Source organism: Pinus tabuliformis, chromosome 6, assembly GCF_031772625.1.
Source record: "Pinus tabuliformis cultivar Carrire ecotype Pingquan chromosome 6, CPIR1, whole genome shotgun sequence".
Taxonomy (NCBI): domain Eukaryota; kingdom Viridiplantae; phylum Streptophyta; class Pinopsida; order Pinales; family Pinaceae; genus Pinus; species Pinus tabuliformis.
Window position 1 is genome coordinate 342,080,724 of NC_142292.1, and position 26,443 is coordinate 342,107,166.

At 42.0% G+C, this 26,443-nt stretch overlaps 1 protein-coding gene across 3 annotated transcripts in view; it reads left to right on the forward strand.

Moving 5' to 3' along the window:
• LOC149258698 (uncharacterized) overlaps window positions 1–26,443 on the forward strand; it is a 416,271-nt gene that overhangs the window by 76,759 nt on the left and 313,069 nt on the right. The window lies entirely within an intron of this gene.

Consider the following 26,443-nt stretch of genomic DNA (forward strand, 5'->3'; position numbering starts at 1 on the left):
TTTGTTGTTCCAGTTCATGTCTGATATGAGTATCCTTGTTGATTCATTGGGAGATCAGATTCATGATATCCTCTAGTGTTTTCACTACATGATTGCCTCACAATGGACTTGCCCATCGATCCTTTATGCGATGGTCTATGTGAGCCACTAGGTGTTTTGGTCAGCCATTTTGGGGGACCTTTATGTGATGGTCTAGGTTTCTTTGCTGATTGAGATAGGGCTGCATCAAAATTTAGCCTTCCAATCCTATTAATCACATCACTTGCAGCGACTTCCTGGTTTCAAGTAGTGGCGAGAACTTCATGAGGGGGAGACAGTGCTTCAAAAGGAGATTCCATGGATTTATCCAAGATAGGGATCCCCCTTAAAGATGTGGAATTTCATTATCAAATTCATGATAAATTTTTGCATGACTGAATCTATCCAAATGATCAAGCTGCTGTTAGACAATATTGTCAGTCTTGAAATATTAAAGAAAAATCACATCTCTAACAACATAAACTTCTTATTAGATATGCTTTGGTGGTAACTAAATACCCCAAGAAGATGCACTCTCGACTTCTTGCATCTAGCTTGTTTCCTTGTTCCTTAGGAATCAAGGCATAGTAGGTGGAACCAAAAATCCTGATATGCCTCACCAAAGGAATGGCGACATACCACATTTCATAAAGAGTCTTGTTTTTGAGAACATGAGATGGACATCTGTTTTTTATATGTACTGCACATAGAACTGCATCAACCTAAAACATAAACTTTACATTTTTGAAGAACATCATTGAGCGAACCATATTTAAAATAGTCATATTCATTCTTTCAGCTACAACATTTTGTTGGGGATTAGAAGGAACAATAGTTTGATGTTTAATCCCTTGTTGGCAAAGATAGTTTTCAAATTCATTAGAAGTATATTCTTTTCCATAACCAGTACGAAGAGAGCCATTATGTGATTGTGCCTCATTTTCAATCCATGCATGAAATTTTTTGAAAGTTTCAAAAGCTTTTGATTAATTTATCAACAAGTATACGCAACACATCTTGCTGTAATCATCAATAAAGTCATCATATATTTATTTCCATTTGTAGAAGGAAAAAGCATAGGGCCACACAAATTAGAATGAATCAATGAAATTTTTATGTGCTTTGGAATATAATCATGAATGGCTGATTGCTATGTTTTCCTAGGATACAAGCATCACATTGCTTCAGTTTCTTTGGAATAGTTGGCAAATCAGAAACACCATTTCTTTTCAACAAATGAAGATTGTCATAATTAAAATGTCCAAATCTTGCATGCCATAGATGTTGAAATATGTAACTAGGTTTGGTCTTCATAATATGTAATGTACTCTTGATTTTTGTTTATTGTAAAAAGAAAAGAAAATTATTATTATTATTTTTTATAGCATGGGTTTCATGCTCAAGGTTAATTTATTTTAGGTCAAGCACCCATTGTGTGCTTCTAGGGTTTGTCATAGAGTCAAAAAGTCAAAGAGTCATTGTCATATGTAAAATACCCCATTGGGAATTTTGTAACATGTCAAAAGAATTATTTTTAAGTCGAAAGTGTGAAATTACCCCACCAAGAGCAAGTCGGCCTGGCAGTGGAGAAGTCGACCTAATTAGGGAAATTCGTACTCTTGGAAGGCCTATATATAAGAGACCATTCGATCTCATTTGGAGAATTAATCACTCACTCATTAAGCAAGCAAGAACAAGAAGGAAAAATGCAAGCAAAGGTCTAGAAGGAAGAAGGAAGACAAAATTTCTGAATTTTACACTCTCTCTCACACGTGTGAAGAAGGCTAGGGTTTCTGTAGCTACAAGGTCAATGTCTTCAAGTCATCAAAGAAGAGCCGAAATTGGAAGAGAAGAAGTCTATTTGGTCACTTACAAGCCCTTAAAGAGGAAGTGGCCCAAGCGAAGGAAGGAGGAAGCCTAAAGAACCCTAATTCACCCACACGTGCGAAGTTGCAGCTTGTTGTTGTTGGACACATAATCCTCTATGGGTTGGTGTGGAATGTGAACAGCGACTGGAGTCCAAGAGATGTTGGAAGATGAATCCAACAGTGATGTACAATGTATTATAAATGAACATCTTGTGAATAGTAAAGGTAATCTAATGTTTATCATTCATATTCTGTGTCTGCCATGTAAGTGTCTAACATGGTATCATAGCCATGATGTGGGCCCGTGTAGTCTTCTTCCTCACCGTTTATGCCTTAGGTAGAAAAGAAAAAAATGGCATGCAACCATTCCCTGTGAAGCTGATCTAAGCTGCTTGAATAGCGCTGGTCTGGTCTTCATTACTTGTTGTGCCTGCAATTCAGTAAGGACAACACATAAAATCCTGGGTGCCCAGAACTTGTCAGTGCTACCTATCCTCAGTAAATAAAAAAAACTATTAGAAACAACCTTTATAAGAAACAGAGACGTTACTCTTGAACATTTGGTATCAGAGGGAGGTTTGCCTGTTTCAATTTGGCATCATGTTACCTATGTAACTCCTATTCCCTCTCATCGTTTCATTAATTATATCCTCTCTCCCTATTTTCTCTGCGTTTGGACAAAGCATTCTTTGCTCTCTGCGTTGGTCGTTGCTGGAAATAGTATGATGTGCATTGAATTATTTGTGAAGGTTGTGTATGCTGGCATTGAAGTGTTGAGGTATAAATTTGGTGCATACCTTGCGTTGAAGTTTGACTGACTATTGCAACAGAGACTGTATAACTTCTAGGGCTACGTTGAACAATCCCTCGTCGTGAATACCGTGACCCTGAGTCTGTTGTGTGTACGGATGGTTGTATATATGTTGATGAATGGTGCGTGTGAACTGTGCATACATTTAAATGGTGTGTGGTACGTTTGAACTGTGTGTATCTTATGTTAAGACCGAGTTTCATTACTCCTATCCACTGAATTGGAGGCCATATGGTATGCTGCGCTTGGTGCGTTGAAATCTAGTTGAAATATCTGCAAAGTGTATACGTCGCATGGTCCGTTGAAGGCTCTTGTATTTGATGCATTGATTGAATGGCGCATTGAAGTTTTTCTGACCGTGTATCATATTCCATATGTGCGTTGAGCCCTTTTTATGAAGGTTGTGAGTGGTGTGTTATGGGCAAAATCTAGTGCTGGAAGACATCTACATACAGGATATAAATAGTGCAAGGTTTCTCTGGAAGCGGATACCTTCATCTGTGAAGGAGAGTCAGCCTGAAGTTGTTGCTGTGTGGAAGATAGGTCAGTGCATGTGGACACATGATTATGCAGGCATCCATAGAGCTCTTCAAAGCTTCAATTGGAGTCCAGAAGTGCAGCATATTATTACTGCATTATCTGATAGTTACACAAAAAGGGCTTTTGAGCTACTCTTGGCTACATATTCCACGATAAGTGTGGCTGATACAACGCAGTTTTTGGGAATGTCCAAGGAGAAGTAACGGATATGATCAGGAATCTTGAGAACACTCCACCGTTTCACTCTGCCCACAAAGGTTGCCGATGTATAAAAGTTTTAAACACAGACTTTCATGGTCGACTAGAAGCAGAGCCGAAAGAAGACTTCAAAAAGGATTGCACCACCTGGAGGCTGAGCAAAAAATAATTCCTTGACTTCCCTAAAGCGCAGAACAATAATTCTTCTTACATTGTGAGATCCTTTTTATTTAGCAGAATTTAATAACATTGTAATCATACAGTTAGTTACGTAGGGTGCTAGAGTCATTTCTGATTTCGAAGGCAAAGTTTGCAAATACAATTTATGTTTTGGAAAATCCTGTATAGTGTTATTTGTGAGGACTTGAGAAATGTATTTTTTACTATGAGGCTACTTTCCGGCGCTTCGGCTTACCTTCGTCAGCCAGGTAGCAAAAGAAAGCCGAAGAGGAGATCCACAAAGTATTTTCCTGCCTCTACATAGAGGACCCGTCGAGTTTTCTTGTTTATAAGAAGCCTTCCAGCATCGTCCCCTAGCTGTGGTCCTGGTTAGCGTTCTGAGTGTGTCTGTCGATTGGCAAGTCTGTGGCTAATACTTTCATGAGGAAACGAACTTCCTTTTAGCTGCTCATATATGTGTGATGGTTCACCGTGAGTGAAGTGTTGAACTTCTGGAGTGTTGTTATATATATGTATCAGTGAGTTTATATACACAGTGTTGATATAGCGTTGAAGTCATGCAAGGATGATAGCGTGAGCCTGCCCTTCTTGTTCCTACTCCAGTAATGCACTACACATTGGAGAGCTAGGAATTGGTTTGAGCATCTTTCATTTACTTGACCTGGAGAAATATGGCTAGACTTAATGGAGTATTAGAGTTTTTGAAAACTCTGATACAATCTACTATTGATAACACAGTCCAAATCAGTATGGAAACTCTCTTGGATATTGGAACCTATTTGCAAAATGCACATGAAAAGATAGAGTTTTTGCAACTTGAATCACAGTTATAGAGAGATGAGTTGCAGAAAATCCAACATTCTGAACCTATTTTTGTTCAGAACATTGAGATAGACTCCCATCAGCAACAAGTCAATAATGTTGAAGTTCATTCAAATTCAGTGCCCAATGAAGGAAAAGAGTTGCATGCAGATACAGAAATTCAACGTACACTTCCCAAGACCATCATCAGACCTTGGGAAGAGCTTGTCCATAACAAGCACAAAACCGGTCTTGGATATGACAAGGATATGTCTTTTCATATTCCGGACTATTCCAAGCCAATCCGATTTCAAAGTGCTGGATTTCTTCATGATGGTTCACCTTCACCTGTTCTAGATTCTGCTCCTCCACATTCACAGCGAAAAGTTGTTAAATGCCAACACTTTGACTGAGTTGGCCATATGAAAGATCATTGTTTTGATCTTCATCCATGTGAGCACTGTCATAAAACCACTCATTCTTCAAACAGATGCTTCAAAAACAAGCCTCCTGCAAGAACAAAGATTCATCTTGGATGGATCGCTTCTTGGCAATGGGCTTCAACAACTAAGAAGATATTTCAGTCATATGTCAGAACTTGTTCTAGAGTATTGAACAGTCTTGCAGTTGAGTTTTCTCCATCATCTCACCTTGTATCTGACAGGGGGGAAGTGATGGTCATCTATAAGCTTCAAAGCCACATCAAGCGAGCCTGAGCCACAACCTGCCATACCAGATTCAGAGTTGTAGCTAGAGACAAAGATGCCCCTGAGCATGCCTTCGGTTGATGATCAGCCTTAAACCATCTATGCGGGGTTGAGACATCTCTTCAAAGAACTGGGGACACTTCCTCTAGCAGAAGACTTCAACTTCTTGCTAGTTTTGGAAGAGTTCCAGGAATTGCATTAAGCATTCCAGAGTTGGTGGTCATCCTTAAACCATTGTAGGTTGTAGACCTCCCTTTTTCAGGTTGAAGGTCTCCCTCTCCAAAGCATTAGGGACACTTCCTCTTGCAGAAGATTTCAACTTCTTGCCAGATTTGGAAGAGTTCTGGGAACTGCACTAAGTGTTCCAGTGTTGGTGGTCATCCTTAAACCACCCACCTTATACCAACATTTCAGAGAGCACATTCAGCCTAGTGCTGCCATGCATTTTTGCACATTTTGTATTACAACTCTCTTCTTGGACTCATACATACCCCTTCGGATTAAGGGGGGGAATGTTAGACACCTAATCCTCTATGGGTTGGTGTGGAATGTGAACAACCATCGGAGTCCAAGAGACGTTGGAAGATGAATCTAACAGTCATGTACAATGCATTATAAATGAACATCTTGTGAATAGTAAAGGTAATCTAATGTTTATCATTCATATTCTGTGTCTGCCATGTATGTGTCTAACAGTTGCAGGGGGCCAAAAATTTTAGACCTGCAATGAAGGCCAAAATTTGAAGCTAGGGGTCGAAGTTTTGCAATTGAAAGAGATTTGACTTGGTTTGACTTGGTAAGAAGAGCACATCCTTCGGAAGGTTTGACTTGGTCTTGGAAGGGTCTTGGTCTTGGTCTAGAGCTCTTGGAATTTGTCATTTGAAGAATATATAAGAAGAGAAGAGATTTTTGTGGGTTTTCCTCTCTAGGAGAGGTTTTGTCCTTGGCTAGCAGCCTACATCATGTGTCCTTGTGTACTATTAATCTTCATGTTTTTGGTAGCTGCTTGATGTTTAGAACAACATAATAATAAGAGAACAAAAATCTAATAAGAAAAAAAAGTAAAAGAATATCGCAAGTAGCTATCAAATTTAAGAGAAATCACTTCAATTGTAGCCCTATTGATTTCTGAACAATAGAAGACTAGATGGCAGTGTACCTTCATTGTATTGAGAACTATATGCAAAGTTCTGTGCACGAGCAGATGTTCTTGCAACTTCAACTATGTTTCCTCCGCTATTCTAGTCATGACAACTGTGTTGTCTAATTCTTTTCTTATCTCAACTTTGAAATCAAACATATGAATGGAGTGTCCTTGCGTGAATGTGAACAAGGGAATGCAAGTTTCTTTGTAGAAGGTGGAGTACATCATGCAAAAGAAAGTCAGGAAATCCAAAAAGTTTAAGCTTGATGGTTCCAAGTCCAGATCGCTTGAGACTTGACTTGTTTGCAAAGAAAACTACTTTATCTACATTGTCACTAAGGTTGTCAAAGAAGTCTTTCTGAAAGGTCATATGGTAGGTTGCACCTGTATCAAGTAGCCATGCATCTTTCCAAGAAGCAAATGAAGTATGAAACAAATCTTCAGTTACTCCAATATTGCAATGGGCAACAATGTAATGAGCAAATTCAGGTGCTTTACCTTCTGCTGGATCTGATGTTTTACCATTATCTTCTTTGTGTTCTTGCTTGATTCTTTCCCAAGGGATTTTGCATGTGGATGCATCATGTCCATTTTTATTACAACAAATGTAGTGGAGATCAAGCCTTTCTCCTTCATGGTGTTTAGTCCCTTGCCTTTGTGATTCTTTCTTCCACGTACTCTTATACCACCTCTTCCTTTAGCAGAATCTCGTGATTGATTCTTCTCTTTCTATGCAAGGCACATTGCTTATTTAGGGGACAAAGAGGCTATCTTCTGTTAAATTTTTAGCTTGGATGGTGGTTCTGCATAGGTTAGGTGCCATGACATGCAACCAACCACCTAAAATTCACTCTTACAACATTATTTAATTATTCCCCAAGTCAAGATTTTAGGTTGGAAGTTAAATTTAATAATTTGGCTTTCTGGCCACCTTTTTGGTAAAAGGTAAAAAGGTCAATGACAAATTAAGTCGTGGCCCTTTATCTCAAAAAACGAGATGCAATCTCAACCATCCATCTTTTTAGAGAATTAATTCAACCACTATTTGAAGGGGAATCGAGCTATCAAAGAGTCAATTTGAGTGGCAAACCTTGGTATTCAACTGGAGCGTAGGGGTTGAAGATGATCAACGAAGAAGAGTATCTTCTAGGACAACAAAGCAACATGGAAAGGCAGACCGTAAAGTGCCATATTTGCTGGGACGAGTAGGCTACATTTTTGGGGCTTATGAACATACTGTACAATACATCGCTGGGCCATACAACACATTTCTGGGCTGGTTTGTACACAAATCTTGCTGGACTGAAGTTGCTGGAGATTGCTGATGTACTTTCAGCTTGTAATTCCTCATTCTAAAACTAAGTAGAAGCCCAACGTTTTTTGGTTTTCCCCACATTGGGGTTTCCAGGGTAAAAGCTATGTTATTGATTTTATTTGTGTGGTTTCATGTATTTGGTTTTGATGTCCAAGCTAGTAAATGAACCCAGAGTATTTGTTGTTATGAAATCAAACTAGAAAGCATTTGAATTTTTGTTCTGTGTTTATTTCATCGAACAATAAGTTTGTAGCTGGGTTCATAGGAAATTAACATGGTATTAGAGTTGTAGCGTCTGAATATGAAGCCAAGTGATTTGATACAGGGTACTAGGTCAAGAAATCATAGTTCAATAAACAAACTTCTAGGTTTTTTTACCATGGCCACCAGCGTTCGATACAGAGACAAACTAGACAACTCCTCAAACTATCTTTAGTGGAGAATTTGAATCACAATAGTTCTCAAGGAGAACAAGCTGTGGAACTTTGTCAATACAACAATTGCTCCGCTTAGTTAAAATCCCACTGGTATAGACCTTCACGAGGTCAAAGAGGCCAAGCTGTAGGGTATTATTGTTGATGGGGTCAATGACCATTTGATACCCCATATGTGGGACAAAGACACTTCTAAGAAGATATGGGATGTGCTCACCACATTGTACCAGAGTGACTGTCGGAGTTGTAAGATGGTGTTGAGGGACAAGCTTCATAACATCAGAATGCCCAAGGGTGAAGGCATAACCATCTACTTAACTAGGATAACACAGTTGGGGAATGAAATGGCGACTGTTGCGATACAATCCCAGAACTTGATCTAGTGCATATAGCCTTAAATGGCTTTATGAAACTGCAGGAGATGTTCGTCAAGTGTATTGTTAATCGAGAACACCTACCCTCTTAGGAGAGAATGTGGGATGATTTCTTCCAGGAGGAAATTCGAGAGAGAGCTTAACTTGATGACCCAAAGAAAGAGGTTCAAAGAGGAGGAGAATCTTGCCCTAGCAGGAAAGGGTAAGTCCAAGGTCAAGAAGGGGCCAAGTCATGGGTCACCTTCAAAGGGTGAGAAGAAGAAGGACCCAAGTAAGATCAAGTGTTTTGCATGCCATCAACCATGACACTTTGCCAACCAGTTCCCTAACAAGAAGAAGCAGGTTGCTGCTACTGCAAACATGGAGGAGTTTGCAACAAAGTTTGAGAATGAGTTTTCACATATTTCTTGTCTGTCAAGCTCACTTACCACCAGCGTGTGGTATATTAATAGTGGGGCTTCTTGCCATATGACGGGAGTCAAGGAGAGTTGGAAATATTGAGAGGGGGGTGAATTGGTATTTCACTTCAATTAGTTAATTTTAACTTCATAGAGCATTAAGACATAAATGAGCAACACCATTCAACAATGCACAACCATCAAAGACAGTAGACATGTTTGTAGGTGGAAACCCTTCCAAGAGAAAAACCACCAAACACCTCTTAATATAGGTCTTCAATAATTTACATCAAAAGGAAGCTCCAACTTCCAATATTTTCAGCATCAACTGAAGGAGGCTCCAACCACCTGGTTTATATGCTCCAACCTAAAGGAACTCCAACTCCCTGATTTACCAGCTCCAACTAGAAGGACATTCCAACACCTCGCTTTACTAGCTCCAACTAGAAGGACATTCCAACACCCCGCTTTACTAGCTCCAACTGTAAGGACGCTCCAACGCCTTGTTTTTATTAGCTTCAACTGAAAGGATGCTCCAACACCCGATACATGCTCCAATCTGCCTTAGCACTACCCTGCCGCCCTGAAGTGTTCTCAGGCTCCAACCTGAAAGAGACTCCAATCTCCTACCTTGCACCACCCTGCCACCCTAAAAATATAAAAGGAAAAACAATTGTGGGTTCATTTCCTAGGGAAAATGACCCACTTACAAGGATATTCAAGAAAACTTATTTTACTGTTGATGAATACTCTAGATCATGCAATGATGTGTTACACTTTCAAAAAATGTTCTTACTTTAATAACGCTCAACCATAGCCAAACTCAAGATTGCTGATATAGCTCAGAGATGCCTCTTGTTAGGATAATACTTTGCAATCAAATCATACCCAAAGTATGCTGAAGCAGAGAATCTACTAATGTACTTGAAAATCAACTGTGCCACTGATGCCTAAAGATGTTTGCCCTGATCTAGTATTTGACAGTCTGCCCTTATCTTGTTGTCAATACTGTGACCTTGATTCCAAACGACTGATGCTACTCTTTTAATATAGGGTTTCTATTGTAGGTGAAGCATTTTAATAACTGATAAGTTAGGGCTTTTATACATCCAATGAGGCCTTCAGGGAGCCTTACTTCAACTGGTCCAAAAGGAGAATGACCCAAACAGTTGTTTGATAGTGGGGCTTCTTGCCATATGACGAGAGTCAAGGAGTGTTGGAAATACTGAGAGGGGGGTGAATCGGTATTTCACTTCAATTAGTTAATTTTAACTTCACAGAGCATTAAAACATAAATGAGCAACACCATTCAATAATGCACAACCATCAAAGACAATAGAAATGTTTTTAGGTGGAAACCCTTCCAAGAGAAAAACAACCAAACGCCTCTTAATATAGGTCTTCAATAATTTACATCAATAGGAAGCTCCAACTTCCAATACTTTCAGCATCAACTGAAGGAGGCTTCAACCCCCTGGTTTATAGGCTCCAACCTAAAGGAAGCTCCAACTCCTTGATTTACCAGCTCCAATTAGAAGGACGTTCCAACACCTTGCTTTACCAGCTGCAATTGGAAGGACGCTCCAACGCCCTGTTTTTATCAGCTTCAACTGAAAGGATGCTCCACCCGACACAGGCTCCAATCTGCCTTAGCACTACCCTGTTGCCCTGAAGTGTTCTCAGGCTCCAACTTGAAGGAGACTCGAATCTCCTACCTTGCACCACCCTGCCACCCTAAAAGTATAAAAGGAAAAATTATTGTGGGCTCCTATACTAGGGAAAATGACCCACTTACAAGGATATTCAAGAAAACTTCTTTTACTGTCGATGGAGTATACTCTAGATGATGCAATGATGTGTTAAACTTTCAAAAACTGTTCTTACTTTAATAACACTCAACCATAGCCAACTCAGGATTGCTGATATAGCTCAGAGATGCCTCTTGTTAGGATAACACTTTGCAATCAAATCATACCCGAAGTATGCTGAAGCAGAGAATCCACTGATGTACTTGAAAATCAACTGTGCCACTGATGCCTAAAGATGTCTGCCCCTGATCTAGTCTTTGACAGTCTGCTCTTATCTTGTTGTCAATACTGTGATCTTGATTCCAAACGACTGATGTTGCTCTTTTGTTAATTTTAGGTATGTTCTATGCTTAGAGCAATTTATTTCAATTTTCACAGTAAGCTCAATATCTTTTCCAGATTAGCAATCACATCAGCATTAAAGTAAACTGCAGATAGAACATAAACATAAATCGCAGAAGACAAGCCAAGACAAGAGGACACAAGATGTGGCGCTAGCCAAGTAAAAACCCCAATGTGGGGAAACCCTTGATCAATTCTTCTTATATGTTCTTCAATAGTTCAGCAGAGAGAGAGAGAGATAATATGTTTACAACAAAAGTCAATACTTTGACTTATCTAGATAAGAGCATAGATCATCTCTAAGAAGATGATACATGAGATCAGTTGAAGACATGCTGCTTCAAATGATTCTCCAAGGTGACTCCTTCACCTATCGTTGTGCTGCATTTCGTCATCATGTTGCACCTCACCGCGTTGTGCCATGCTGCACCCATCGTCACTATGCTACATCTCATCACGCTTCATTAATCATGACTGAACCCATCAGTGTACTGCATTATGTGCCATTGTTGCACCATGTTGCCATACTGACCTATACTCTGGCTGCACCTTGCTTGCTTGTTGTCCCTAGCATGCTTGTTTTCCTTAGCATGCTTGTTGTCCTTAGCATGCTTGCTGTTGCACGCTAGTTGTAACGTTGCATGCTTGGTGTATTTGCTGCTAAGTACCATACAACTGTCCCAATGTTAGTTAGCTGTCCCTTGCATGCTGCTCTCCTTCGGAGACAGATGCTCCGATAGTTCCTGGCAGTTCCGGCTGTTCCCGACAGTTCCGGCAGTTCTCGGCAGTTCCGACAGTTTCGGTAATTCCGGCTGTTCCTGGCATTGCCGACAGTTCTGGCAGTTCCGGCAATTCCGGCTATTTCCGGCTATTTCCGGCAGTTTCGGCTTCTGCCCTCTGCGCCAGCTTTCTCGCCTGTTCTGGCAGTTCCGGCAGTTCCGACAATTCCGACAGTTCTCGGCAATTCCGGCTATTCTCGGCTATTCCCGGTAGTTCTGGCTTTTCTCGGCAGTTCCGGCAGTTCCGACAGTTCTGGCTTTTCCCAGCAGTTCCTGATAATTCCGGCTTCTGCCCTCTGTGTCAGCTTTCCCGGCTGTTCCGGCAGTTTCGGCTATTCCGGCAATTCCGGAAGTTCCCGGCAGTTCCGACTTCTGCGCTCTGGATTAAGGCAACGTTATCCCTTAGGATCTCTCCTCCTACTAAAACCCAAAGACAAGTAGAGAGGAAGAGATCCCAAGTGTTTTGAAATGACTTGAAGGCCACCTCTATTTATACTAAAACGTTGAGCACAAGTGGGGTTTATTTGGTTGTTGGCCGACCTTGACGAATTGTCCCATAACACAAATAAATTCATATCTCCATGAATACTTATCGGAATCGGATGATCTTTAGATCAATCCTACACCTCTCAATGAAAGGGATCCAAGAAAAATATCAGCTTCCATTAATAAGATGACCCACATGGAGTTTTGCCCTAGTTGCCAATTTTAACACTCCCTCTCAACTAGGGAGAATTCCATCCGCTTATCCATATGTCCAACTATACTATCTCTGCCATCGGTGCCTTGCACTGCTCTGCTCTGCTGAGCTCTGCTTTGCTCTTCTCTTCTATGCTCTGCTGAACCATGAAGAAGAAGAATTGATCGAGAATGTCTCATACCATTCTCTACTGACCCGAAGTCAGTTTCATCTGAAGAGAGTGTGTCACATCACTCTTACTTACCCGAAGTCAGTTTTATTGATCCCAGATCAATATCATAAGAGAGTGTCTCAAACCACTCATACTGATCCCATATCAGTTTCATTGATCCCAGATCAATGGAGGTCATCCTAGCATAGGGAGTACGGTAGATACAACGATGTGTCCATCGATAATACTACTATGGTCCCTAACCCCATTTCCCTGCTCATTGATTAGATGAGAGGTACTTCCCATGAGTCCTAGACCAATGTTGCACGAAGCGGGGACGTTTTTTGGAAGTGGGGACGCGGAAGCGTCATTTTCCAAAAATTTAGGAAGCGAAGCGTCTGCTATATATATATATTTTTATATTTTTTTGCATTTATACTCAAAACAAACATCCCAAATACCAAATTAGTTGTAGAAGACATGAAAACATGCATATTTTTGCATAAATCAAGATAGATATAACATCCATTGTACATTAATGATTAACTATTCGAGCATCAACCATTTAGATGCATCAACCATCTAGAATCTAGATTCTTCTCCTCTTGTCTAGCCTTTGCCTCTACCTCGATTGTCTAGGGATATTAGTCAACATTGCCCAATTTTGATCAAACTACCTAATTCAAGACTTAAAATATGGTAGAAAAAGCTTAACATGCTTGATCGATGATTTTGACTTGATTGAAAGGTAATTTTTTGCTAAGGGCGTGCCGCGTGACAAAGGAGTTCAACAATTAACACCACCAACACTAGGGTACATATAGGGCTTGGTGCTCTTGATTAAATGCTAATCGCATACCTTCATACTTGATATAATCTAATGAAATGCCACAATCCCATTGATCCTGAATTCCTGAAAACTGTTAAGTCTGTTGAATTTTGAATAGGATATGAAATTCTATTTTCTCCATATGAAGTCCAATGAGGCTGGAACCACTCTCAAACATCCTGAGTCATTTCATGGTAATGTTAAAAATTTAAGTAAAACGATGAAAATGAAAAATAAAGGAGAATGTCACTTTTACTTTAAGAATTTAACATTACCATGAGGGAGCATCTGCTATATTTATATTTTTTTTGCTTTCATTCCTCACCCTAACACAAGGTGGACCCACCCCCAACAAGCAAACTCACCTAAAATTAAAAAAAAAATTGAAAAAAAAAACGATTTTCTAAACAGCGCGAAGCTTTTCCGGAATCGTATGGAAGCCCCACGCTTCCGACGCCCGAAGCGCCGTACAAAGCGCGCTTCGGAGGCCTGGAAGTGGCGCTTCCGTACCACGCTTCCGAATTTCCAGGAAGCGGCAAAAAATTCGGAAGCGCGCTTCCGGCCAAGCTTCCTAGGCGCTTCCGTACGGGACACGCTTCGGGGCTTGGAACCGTGGGGGGGGTGCTTCGTGCAACATTGTCCCAGACTGCATGGGTAGGATGCCTCGACAGGATAACTAATCATCCTGTCCACAGGAGAACGAATCATCCTGCCCCACAGTGGCCACGGGAGAACTAATCATCCCGACCCACAAGAGAACTAATCATCCTGTTTCACAGTTGCCACGGGAGAACTAATCATCCCGGCCCACAGGAGAACTAATCATCCTGTTCCATAGTTGCCACAGGAGAACTAATCATCCCGACCCACAGGGGAACTAATCATCCTGTTTCACAGTTGCCACGGGAGAACTAATCATCCCAGCCCACAGGAGAACTAATCATCCTGTTCCACAGTCGCCACGGGGTATCATAGGGGAAGGTTGAACCTGTCATCTTGTACATAGCGCACCACCAGGGGAGGGTGAGTCGCCTTGTGGTCGTATGTTGCTCCAGTAAGTACCCCAAGCCCCCAGAGCTCCCAGAGCTCAATGCATGCAAAATGTAGGACCCTTATAAGAAGGTCTCTCAACGACTCCAAGTCGTTTGGGAAAGTCACAGATTTGACCTTTCCCCGAGGTTTTGACAAAATGTCTGCGACCTGTACATCAGTCTCAATGCGATGGAGCGTCCTCGCTCATCGACTTACCATATTCTAGATAAGGCAGTATTTGATGTCTATCTGCTAGAGCAATCATCGAATATGGATTCCTCAATAATCGAATCCCCCCTCTGGTTGTCGCAGATAATCACAGTGGTATTCATCATGTGTACAAACAACTCACTTAAGAGCTTCTGCAACCATGCAACTTCACACGATATCATACTCATAGCTATGTATTCGGTTTCAGCAGTGCTTATAGTAACCGACTTCTGCTTCCTACTCATCCATGATATCCAAGCAGAATCCAAAGAGAACCAGCATTGAGAAGTGCTCTAATGATCCTCCACACTGCCTGCCTAGTTAGCATTCGAATAATCATGCAGTTTCATATTTCCGACAGTGTATCTCAATCCATGAGAAATTGTGCCCCGAAGATATCTTAGAAGATTCTTGGCACCAATCCAGTGAGGCTCAACCAAATATGAGCTCACCATTCTACTTGCAAAACATATATCTGGACGAAAGTTCACCAAGAACATCAATATAAATGAGTTTATGAAACTCAGAGGCATTTCCCAAATCTGGTCCGTCATCACCTCCATATAACTTCTAAAAGTTAAGATCCTCGAGGTAGTCACTGGCTTGCAGTTTACCCTTCCACATCCGGAATCCAACTCCCTCTTAGTTTTGCAAATGAGAGGGTCTGCACCTGTCCGAAATAGGTCGTCCTCAGAAGGTGCCGGTATGAGAGGTCTATCATCCACAACCTTCGAGCAATGGTTTGGATCGGATTCACTCCTAGTGAATCTCAACTTCGTTAGACAGCTATCAATCCTCTCATACTATGCCGGAGGTGTTTTGCTTCAAGCCATAAAGGGCTTTCTTCCACCTGCATACGTGAGATTCCTGATCATGAATCTCAAACCCCTCGGGTTGTTCCAAACCTGTGGACCTGCTACATGAGGGGAATGGTCCCCTTGTAAGATTTTCCTTCGGTACATCTCAGACATGTACTTTCATGCTCTTTTTGAATTCAGGCATCCCTGTCACCATCTGACTCACAGACCTCCAGTGCTATGTGTCAATGGACATGGTCCCCAGTGGACTTCCTGCAACTTGATACAACCCTGAACTCAAAAACATCTTTGAAAATTCTATTTTCAAACACGTACCTTTCCATCGATGAGTGCCACCCTGTAACCTTTGACTTCCATTGCCGAAATGGACACCAGGTTCTTCTTGCGATCAGGTACATAAAAGAGATTCTATAAATGAATCGAGTTACCCTCATTCAATTGAGGGGTAACATTCCCTACACCCTTTCCGGGATAGGTGGCATCGGCTCCAAGTATAATCCCACGATTGTTTCCATCTCTACCAAATTAGAGAGTGCACCCTACTATCCGATGAAGTGCCTTGAAGCACTACAATCAATAAGCCAGATTCCCAAAGAATCTGAAGGAGAGGGCCAATACAAGATAACGCTTCTTTATCTTATCAAAAACAACATTTGATTCTTCATACCTGGGGTTCCTTGCTTTCTTTGAAGAGTCAGCCATTTCCTTGATGACCTGCATTACCTGTCATTCCTTTGATCATTGAAGATGTCCCTGGAATGATTGTTATCTTCATCAAGAGATGTGTCTCTGCCATTTGGACACTCCTTCGCATAATGGCCGAACTTATTGCAACCAAGGCATCTACCTTTCCTTCCACCCTTAGATCCGGACTTCCCAATGAAGTGATCTTTAGGTAGGCCATCAGAAACTTCTGCTGCACCATTCTGATAATATTCTCTGCTTCGACTTCACCCTTGGTGAATTTGAAGAGGGATGAGGAATCCATTGATCCTTTTTTTTTCTCAACTGTCTTCAATGATTGCTCTTTCACTCTTGCTTGGGCATTGCCTTCACCTTAGCTCTGATACCATGTTAATTTTAGTTATGTTCTATGCTTAGAGCAATTTATTTCAATTTTCACAGTAAGCTCAATATCTTTTCCAGATTAGCAATCACATCAGCATTAAAGTAAACTGCAGATAGAACATAAACATAAATCGCAGAAGACAAGCCAAGACAAGAGGACACAAGATGTGGCGCTAGCCAGGGACAAACCCTAATGTGGGGAAACCCTTGATCAATTCTTCTTATATGTTCTTCAATAGTTCAACAGAGAGAGAGAGAGAGATAGTATGTTTACAACAGAAGTCGACACTTTGACTTATCTAGATAAGAGCATAGATCATCTCTAAGAAGATGATACATGAGATCAGTTGAAGACATGCGGCTTCAAATGATTCTCCAAGGTGACTTCTTCACCTATCGTTGTGCTGCATTTCGTCATCATGTTGCACCTCACCACGTTGCGCCATGCTGCATCCATCATCACTATGCTGCATCTCATCACACTTCATTAATCATGACTGTACGCATCAGTGTACTGCATTATGTGCCATTGTTGCACCATGTTGCCACACTGACCTATGCTCTGGCTGCACCTTGCTTGCTTGTTGTCCCTAGCATGCTTGTTGTCTTTAGCATGCTTGTTGTCTTTAGCATGCTTGTTGTCCTTAACATGCTTGCTGTTTCATGCTAGCTGTCCCTTGCATGCTAGCTGTAACATTGCATGCTTGGTGTATTTACTGCTAAGTACCATACAACTGTCCCAATGTTAGTTAGTTGTCCCTTGCATGTTGCTCTCCTTCAGAGACAGATGCTCCGACAGTTCCCGACAGTTCCGACAGTTCCCCGCAGTTCCGTCTATTCCCGGCAGTTCCGACAGTTTTGGCAGTTCCGGCAATTCTGGCTATTCCCGGCAGTTCCGGCTTCTGCCCTCTGTATCAGCGTTCTCGCCTGTTCCGACAGTTCTGTCAGTTACGGCAATTTCGGCTGTTCTCGGCAGTTCTGGTAGTTCCGGCAATTCTGGCAATTCCCGGCTATTCCTGGTAGTTTTGACAGTTTCGACTTTTCCTAGCAGTTCCCGACAATTTCGGCTTCTGCCCTCTGTTTCGGCTGTTCCGGCAATTTCGGTTTCTGCCCTCTGGATTAGGGCAGCGTTATCCCTTAGGATGTCTCCTCCTACTAAAACCCAAAGACAAGTAGAGAGGAAGAGATCCCAAGTGTTTTGAAATGACTTGAAGGCCACCTCTATTTATACTAAAACGTTGAGCACAAGTGGGGTTTATTTGGTTGCTGGCCGACCTTGACGATTTGTCCCATAACACAAATAAATTCATATCTCCATGAATATTTATCGGAATCGGATGATCTTTAGATCAATCCTACACCTCTCGATGAGAGGGATCCAAGAAAAATATCAGCTTCCATTAATAAGATGACCCACATGGATTTTGGCCCTAGTTGCCAATTTTAAAATCTTTTAATATAGGGTTTCTACTGTAGGTGAAACAGTTTAATAACTGATAAGTTAGGGCTTTTATACATCCAATGAGGCCTTCAGGGAGCCTTACTGCAACTGGTCCAAAAGGAGAATGACCCAAACAAACCCTTAAGTTTGATGCTAAGAAAAGTGATACCTTGAAACAGACCACTTATAGCAAACTTGATGAATAAGTGTGCCTGTTTAACAATCTTCAGATTATACTTAAGATTTCAGTCCTTGAAGCATGCCTTTGTATTCAATGAATAATTTCTTCGACTAGACTCGGATATAGGTATACTGATTTTATCACAATGAATTTTCAGTAATGTGCATTACTTAGTCCTTGGGATAAGCTTAGATCAGATCTGCTTATCAAGTAGTATTCTTTAGGAATATACTCTGATCTTGCTACGGTCAGACCGCAACGAACTTCAGGCATCAAACCTCAAGCGAGCTCTTAGATGGGCAACTAATCTTCTGTTTCTAACCTCAGGTCTAACCAAACCTCTGCAAATAATCAAGGAAAGCTTCAGGGTTGTCTTGTGCCACAGATCTGATCAGGAGTCGGAAGTTATAAACCACAATGATGCCACAAAACAAGCCAATTATTTTTTGTTCCTCAGGTGCTACGAACTAGACATAGAAGGGCCAAAATTTTGCTTGAAGAGTCGTAGAAGTAGTGCACAAAAATCCTTACTCAATGATGTTGTTGAGAAAGAAATCTACATTGAGTAGCTAGAGGGTTTTGAGGTGCATGGGAGGGATTCCCATGTGTCCAGATTGAGGAGAGCACTGTATGCACTCTTGCAGTCTCCTAGCGCGTGGTATGCGAGGATTGACAATTCTTGCAGAGCGTTGGCTTCACCAAGAGTGAGGCAGACCCGAACCTTTGTTACATTCGAGTGAAGGGAGAACCTCTCATATTGGTGTTATATATTGATGACTTGTTTCTCACATGATTTGAGAAGCTCATAGCAAATTGTAAAAGGGACTTAGAAACAGAGTTCGAGATGAAGGATTTGGGTTTGATGCACTACTTTTGGGGTTTGGAGGTGTGGCCAAAAGAGGAGAAATCTTCCTTGGGCAAGGGAAGTGTATAGTTGAGATCCTGAAGCGATTTAGGATGCATGACTGTAAGCCCATGTCCACGCCACTAGTGACCAACTGGTAGCATATTAATACTTCTAGGTCCTACTTTGTATAGGCATTTGATTGGCTTTCTCATGTATATGGTCAACGCCAGGTTAGATATCTGTTTCACAATGAACAAACTCAGTCAGTTTATGGTGGAGCCTAAGCGAATTCACTGGGTAGCTGTGAAACATATGTTGAGATATCTCCGAGACACAATCGAGAATGGGATGAGGTACATTCAGTAACGATGGAGTGACGCTAGAAGGGCATACCAATATAGATTGGGCAGTCAGTACAACTGACAAAAAGAGCACTTCCAAGTGTAGATTTACTCTAGGATCAAGAGTAGTCTCTTGGCTCAATAGGAAACAAAAGTTTGTTGTGCTGAGTTTTGTTGAGGCCGAGTACATGGCCACTAGTTTGGCAACTTGTGAGGCCATATGGCTTTGCAAGCCTCACATGTGGCTTTTTGATTAGGAGTTGGAGTCGACTGTCATTCACTGTGACAACCAGAGTTGCTTCAAGCTCTTTGAGAATCTAGTGTTTCATGACAAGATGAAGCACATTCAAACTAGGTAACACTTCTTTGTAGATTGTGTAGAAAGGAACAATGAAGCTGTAATACGGACCTATAGAGGAGCAGATAACAAACATCTTGACCAAGGCCTTGATGAAGGGTGAGTTTGTGTTCTTCAGGGATAAGTTGGGTGTTGTGTAGAATACCTTCCTCAATAAGCGGGAGTGTGAAATTTGTAGCTTGGAAGGTGGTTTTGCATAGGTCAGGTGCCATGACATGCAACTAGCCACCTAAACGTCACTCTTACAACAATATTTAATTACTCCCTAAGTCAGGAATGTTGCCGCAAAATCTAGTAGGCCTTGGAGAGGGAAACCCTCCAAGGTAGAAACTAAACCTAGAAGCAACAATTAGGTAGTGGCCCACTATCACCACAGCGAAAACCCCCTGCTCTTTACAGACTTTCACCAATGGGAGGAGTTTTAGTAGAAAAGAGATCACTTATAATAGGTATTCTAGGGTTAAAGTATGAAATGATCTCGCTAGGAGGTCTTTAAGAAGACAATTTTGGTTCAAGGCTTCACAAGGAGGCAATTCGCTTTCTATGAAGAGACCTAGAAACAAGGGCACGAGACCTGAGGTTTGATTTATTTGACAAGTGTTGGAGTAATTCAAGGTCAAGGCAAGGAGAAAAGGTTTCTTACAATGAATGTTAGCTGAGCCAAGGCTCATGAAACCTTCTAAGAAGTTCTTAAGTTGAGGGGAGAAAGACTAGAGTTTCCCTCTTAGGGCAAACACCTAGGGCAAGAGAATTTAAGGATGAAATTGGAGTGGATTCCCACCAAATTGATAAGTTTTCTGGCAAACCCTACCCTCTTGATGCTTAGGCCCTCCAACCACCAAAATACCTCTTCCCTGGAATTTCGCACTAGGCCATAATTCTCTACCCTAGCCTTGAATGGATCGAAATTAAGAGAAGAAGAAAATGGATAAAATTGAGATATGATCAGCGAACCAAATGGATCAGCCCCTTGTTCCTTGGGAGTATGGAGTCCTCAATGCATTAGATTAGCCAAAAAGCTTCTAAGAAGGCCAAAATTTTGATGCCCTAGCAAGCAAAATTCTAACAATTACCTATGCAATGGAAGATGAGTTTTTCATGGGAGAGCTACCAAGGGTTCACCGCTAAGGACATGTTACCACACAATCTAGTAGGGCCCTAAGATCAGACCGCAAGGAACTTTAGGCATCAAACCTCGAGCGAGCTCTTAGATGGGCAACAGTGGCATTGGCAGTGTCATGGACAACAATACAGTAGCAGTGGTAGCACAATGTTGGTGGCAACAACAGTGCAGAAAGGAGGTGCTTCAAAGATAGAGAAACATGCAGTTGGACATTGTTGCTAGAGCACATTCCTCGGTAAGAGGGAGTGTTAGTTTTTGGTAGCATCAGATGTGATCTAGCCATGAAAATTGGTGGGGGGCTAAGGCACATGAGTTCTAAAGAACCCAGAAACCGTTTGGTGAAATTCCACCCAGATTGTATTTTATTAAAATAATTAATATTTTTAATGGGGTTCCTAGGTCTAACCTTAGGAAAATTAAAGTATTGATGGGTATTAATCAAAATATGGGTGAGAATGTTCTAGAAAGTGGATCAAGTCAAGTTTTTAATCTTAGCTGTTGATTAGAGACTTAATCTTGGCAGTTGAAGTCTCAACGAGAAAAGTATAAGAAGGAGGCTTGGGGTTCATTTAGAAACACACACGGAGACAACAAATTGGTCTGGAGTTCGATTTCTGGGGCTAGGAAGCTGAGAAATTCGAACTAGGTGATCAGTTGTAGTAGAGGGGTAGGGATAGTTCAGTGGTATTGACAGAGAGGCGGAGAGAAGCTATTGGAGGCAGTGCAGTAGCTAAGAGGACTAACGTTGGGCCAATTCCCACTCAGGCCTGACACAGAAGCAGAAGCTGCCCTCACGCAGAAAGCCGGAATTGTCGGAACAGCCGGGAAGGTTGATGCAGGAGGCAGAAGCGACAACGAAAAGCTGGCGCAGGGCCAACGTAGAGGTAGACGGGGTTAGCCAGTGTTGTTGTTGGATCTGTTGGAATTTGCCGGGTGGTGAAGTGTGGTAAAACTCACTCAGTTTTTCCGCCATTGCATTTTCTCTGTCACTGCCGAGAGGGCATCCAGCATTGTATTCAGAATCACTGCTTAATAATAGAAAACCCTCAGAGCCACTGCACCGGTTTTCCGGTATTGGATTTTTCTGGGGACTATTTTGTCCAAAAATAACTGTATCCTATGTATCTTGTTCTTTGCTCAGTTTTCTGTTTCATGTAATCAAATATTAAAGTAGTGTAGGCTGCAAAAGTAATTTTCTTCAGTATTCAGAGAGTAACTTGATAATGTATATTAAAATCAAGTAGGTGACGTAGATTTAGATTTGTTGCAGTAGGGGTTCCTTGAGGATTAGGAATTTTCAGTCTCTATAATCATTGGTCTCGCCAACATTGTGCTCTGATCTACTGAGAGATAGAGCTGTTAGTCAAGGCCTTGCTATGTGACTATGTTGGTTATAATGATACTATATAGATGGATTACTACTACGACTCTTCTTATGAGATCTCTTCAGTATTGAGAATAGCCATGTACCATCTATGAATACTCATGTACCATCTATGAATACCTCCCTAGTTAAGAGGGAGTGTTGAAGAAAGCATAACTAGGTTCGGTCTTCATAAATATGAAATGTACTTTTGATTCTTGTATTTTGTAAAAGAAAGAAAAATGATTATTATTATATTAATCTTGGGTTTCTTGCCCAAGAAATTTGTTTTATAGGTCAAGCACTAATTGAAAGTGCTTATAGGATTGTCCTAGGTCAAGAAGTCAAATAGGGACATTGTCATAATATGAAGACCCCATTAGGCATCTTGTAAATTGTAAAAAGAATCAGTTTTTGTATTTTACTAAGCGCTCCAAGACCAAGTTGGCTTAGAAGATGGAACTCATACGCAGGGAAGCCTATATATAGGAGGAAGTTCGACCTCATTTGGACACAATCAATCGTCTCTCTCTCAAGCGAAGGAAGAAGCAGAAAAGGATAGTGAAGAAGGTAGAAGAAGAAGAAGAAGAAGAAGAAGAAGAAGAAAAAGAAGAAGAAGTGTTTTGGGTCTCTCTCCCTCTCTCTCCACACGTGCGAAGGAGGCTGAAATTCTGCAGCTTTTAGCTAGGGTTTCTACAGTGAAACTAGGTTTCCTTGTAAGGGTTTGATCTGATGAAAAAGGGCTGAAAGAAGGGTCAACAAAGTCCCCTTCTAGATCAAGAAGAAAAATTAGGTCAACCAAGGTAACTGGAGGCAAAGAAGAAGCAATTCTTGTCCACACGGGCGAAATAGCATTTGCTGTCGGGGGGCCGAAGTTGTAGATCTGCATTTAGGGCTGAAAATCTGTGGCTGGAGGTCAAAGAAGTGTTGCCTAAAGAGATTTTGTTGGGTTTGGAAAGTAATAAAGCAATCACATTATTGAGACGCTGATCCTGGTCTTGGAAGGGCTTCAACGTTGTTCAAAGGTCTTGATATTCTTCAATAAATAATCTATAAGAAGAGATTGAAGGGTTTTCCTCTCAAGAGGAGAGGTTTTGCCCTGGCTTGGAGCCTACATCTTGTGTACTTGCAGCTTGTTGATCTTCTTGTTTTGGTAGCTGTTTGATGATTAAAGAACACACGATAATAATAATAAGAAGAAGTTAATCCTAATAAGTAAAAAGACATCACAAGCAGTTATCATAGTTAGAAGAATCATTAATGTTATCTTGCCTTAGATTCTTCAACATCCTCCAGGTTGGAGGAAGACTTCGTGATGATGACAACCATTCCTCCAAGAGTGAAGTGGTGTGACTTGGAGTTGTAGCCCCAAAGAGCTACAAATTTGGGCAGGGTCCTTGAGGTGTCTTCCTCATGGACCATTACCCGGCTATGGGGGCCCACAGTATTCAATAGCAAGATGGATCAGTGGCAGCTGATGTAGTCAGTACCATAGTGACAACGACATACTAGTAGCAATCAGATGTTGAGGAACACAGTGCAGTGTTGGCAGCAGAGCAGGTGGCTCAGTGGAAAAGTCAGCAGCAGCGCAAAGTCTTCAGTGACAGTGTAGATCCTAGTAGCAGTAAGGACTCGGGAGACAGATGCATCATACTGAACACAGTTGATTCAGTGTTTTGGATGCTTCTTAGTTGCAGTTGCAACAAGAAGAGATGAGAGGGAGTTGCAGTGTAGATGCAGTGTTGGCAACAGTATGGCAGTATCAACAACAACACAGATGCAACATCAAAGTTGCGCAGTAGTTGGTGGGTAGCACCAGCCAGACATCGACAACGTGATAGGAGGTGATACAGAGACAGGGTGTTGTCGCAGGATGTGCAACACTAGAGAAAACACAATCCTCGCTAAGAGGGAGTGTTAGTTTCTGTAGCATCAGATATGTCCTAGCTGTTGAAGTTTCTAAGTCTACTTAGTTAGAAACCCTCCATGCACTTTATCTGATTTATTCCTACCTACTTGTTATGTTACTTAACACGTTATTTACAATGTAAATACTGAAAATAAACACTAGTGCATGCTCAACATATTACAGATCAACAACTAAAGGAAACAGAAACAATCACACCATATGACACCATTATTTTTGGACCAATGTCCCCGGAAAAACCCAATGTGGGAAAACCGGTGCAACTATTTGACGGTTTTCTTATTAATCAATATCAGAGTACAATTTGGGTGCCGAAACTGGCCTACCCAATAGAGAATTTCCTTGGCAGTAATACCTCTTAGTTTGAGACAAATCTCTTGGCTGAAACCCTGAATAATCCTTCCGACAGCTCCTCAGCACCAATCTGCCCCAGAAACCCCAGCGTCAGCGTCTCTCTGGACTGCGTCAGCCCCTCTCTGCCCAGTGCTGGCCTTGCGTCACCCCGAATGGGTCTGCGTCAGCCTTAGGAGGCCCTGCGTCAGCCCTCTGGCCCTCTGCGTCAGCAACGCTGGCCTCTCTGAGGCTTTGCGTAGCTCCCGGCTGCCTCTGCGTGGCCCTGCGTGAGCCCTGGCTGGCTCTGCGTCACTCTCCCTGGCTACTGTGCTGCTCTCCTGACACTATCTCTGCCTCTCTGTCTCTCTGTACTCAATGCCCCTCAGTTGCAACTCTCGATCACTAATTCTATCTCTCTTAGCAAACCCCGCTCTAGAGAATAGAATGACTGATCACTCTGGTGTATTTTCCAAGTGACCCTCAAGCCTCCTCTTATACTTTTCCTGTTGACATATTAACGACCGAGATTAAGTCCTTAATCAACGACTAAGATTAGATCTAGCTTGATCCATGTCTTTTGGACCATTCTAACACAGTTTCATATTAATTCCCATTAATATTTTATTTTCCCTAAGTTTAGACTTAGGGACTCCATTAAAAATATTAATTATTTTAATATCTCCTGAACTGTTTAGAATCTGCCCAAACCCTTTCTGGGTATTGGAGATCTCATGTGTCCCAACCTCTCCACCAAATTTCGTGGCTAGAGCACATCCGATGCTACCCCAAATCAATACTCCCTCTTAGCAAGCACTGTGCTCTAGCAATACTCCTCACTGAGTATTACTTTGATCATCCGACATCGGTACCTGTGCTGATGCTAGGCCTTCCTGCCCAACATCCTCTGCACTGCTGCATCCTGTATTGTTGTCCATGGTTCTGCCACTTGCCACTGCTGCATCTGTATGACAACACCCTCTTCATCCGTGCTATTGCTGGTCCTTTCTCCTAGCACTGCATCCGCACTGCACCTCCTCTCATTATGCTGCATCATGCTGCCCACTGTTGCACTGCAACTCAGTTACTGAGAAGTAAGTAACTGATCTCCCAATCTGACCTCCCTGTTGGGCTAGAGACACCCACTGATGCTGAAGCTCCCTCTGCTGCTGACAAGTGCTCCTTCTCTGACCTCTGCGCTGTTGCAACAACTTCCTGCATCTCGCACCATTGCACACCTCTCTGTGCCACCCTACACTGCTGCAACACTCCTGTGCCTCTCTCATTGGTACAACCTGCTAGCCTCGCGCTGTCTCGGGACTCCTGCACTGTAGCTCTTTCTGCCGCTCCATCCGCATCCGTCTCTACCCTCATCAACCAGTCCTGCTACTCCTCTTCGGGGCTCCCGTAGCAAGGTCTAATCCAAGAGGCTGGGTACCTCAAGGATCCTGCCCCTCATTGCGCGTAGTCCGCCTTACTACAGCTCAATGTCTCCCCACTTCCGCTCAAGTGGTGCGTGTGCACTCATGGCATAGTCATCGTCTGTCTCCACTTCCTTCTCTGCCCTTGCTGGCATTGCCTTAGTCTCAGAAGACTCTCCCTTACTCTTCTTCCTTGGACAATGGGTTGCATAATGACCCAGCTCCCCACAGTGGAAGCATTTGATCTTGGAGAGATCTTTCTTCTTTCGCTTTTCCTGCTTTCCCTCAAATGCTAGGGCAACATCTTCCTCCTCCTACTTGACTTTGATCCCCTTACTGCTACTACCCGTCTTCGACTCTCGTCTGATCTCTTCTTGGCGAAGAGCAGCCCACATCTCATGCCAAGGTGGAAGTGTCCCTCTGCCCAGTATACTCTGGAAAAATACCTCCCAGTCTTCTGAGACAACATTCAGGGCTGTTCTCACCATCAACTCCTGATCCGGCGTGGCTTCTATAGCAGTCAACTGATCTTGGATCTCATTCAGTCCTCTGAGGAAGGTGTCAATCGGTTCTCCCTTCTTCATCT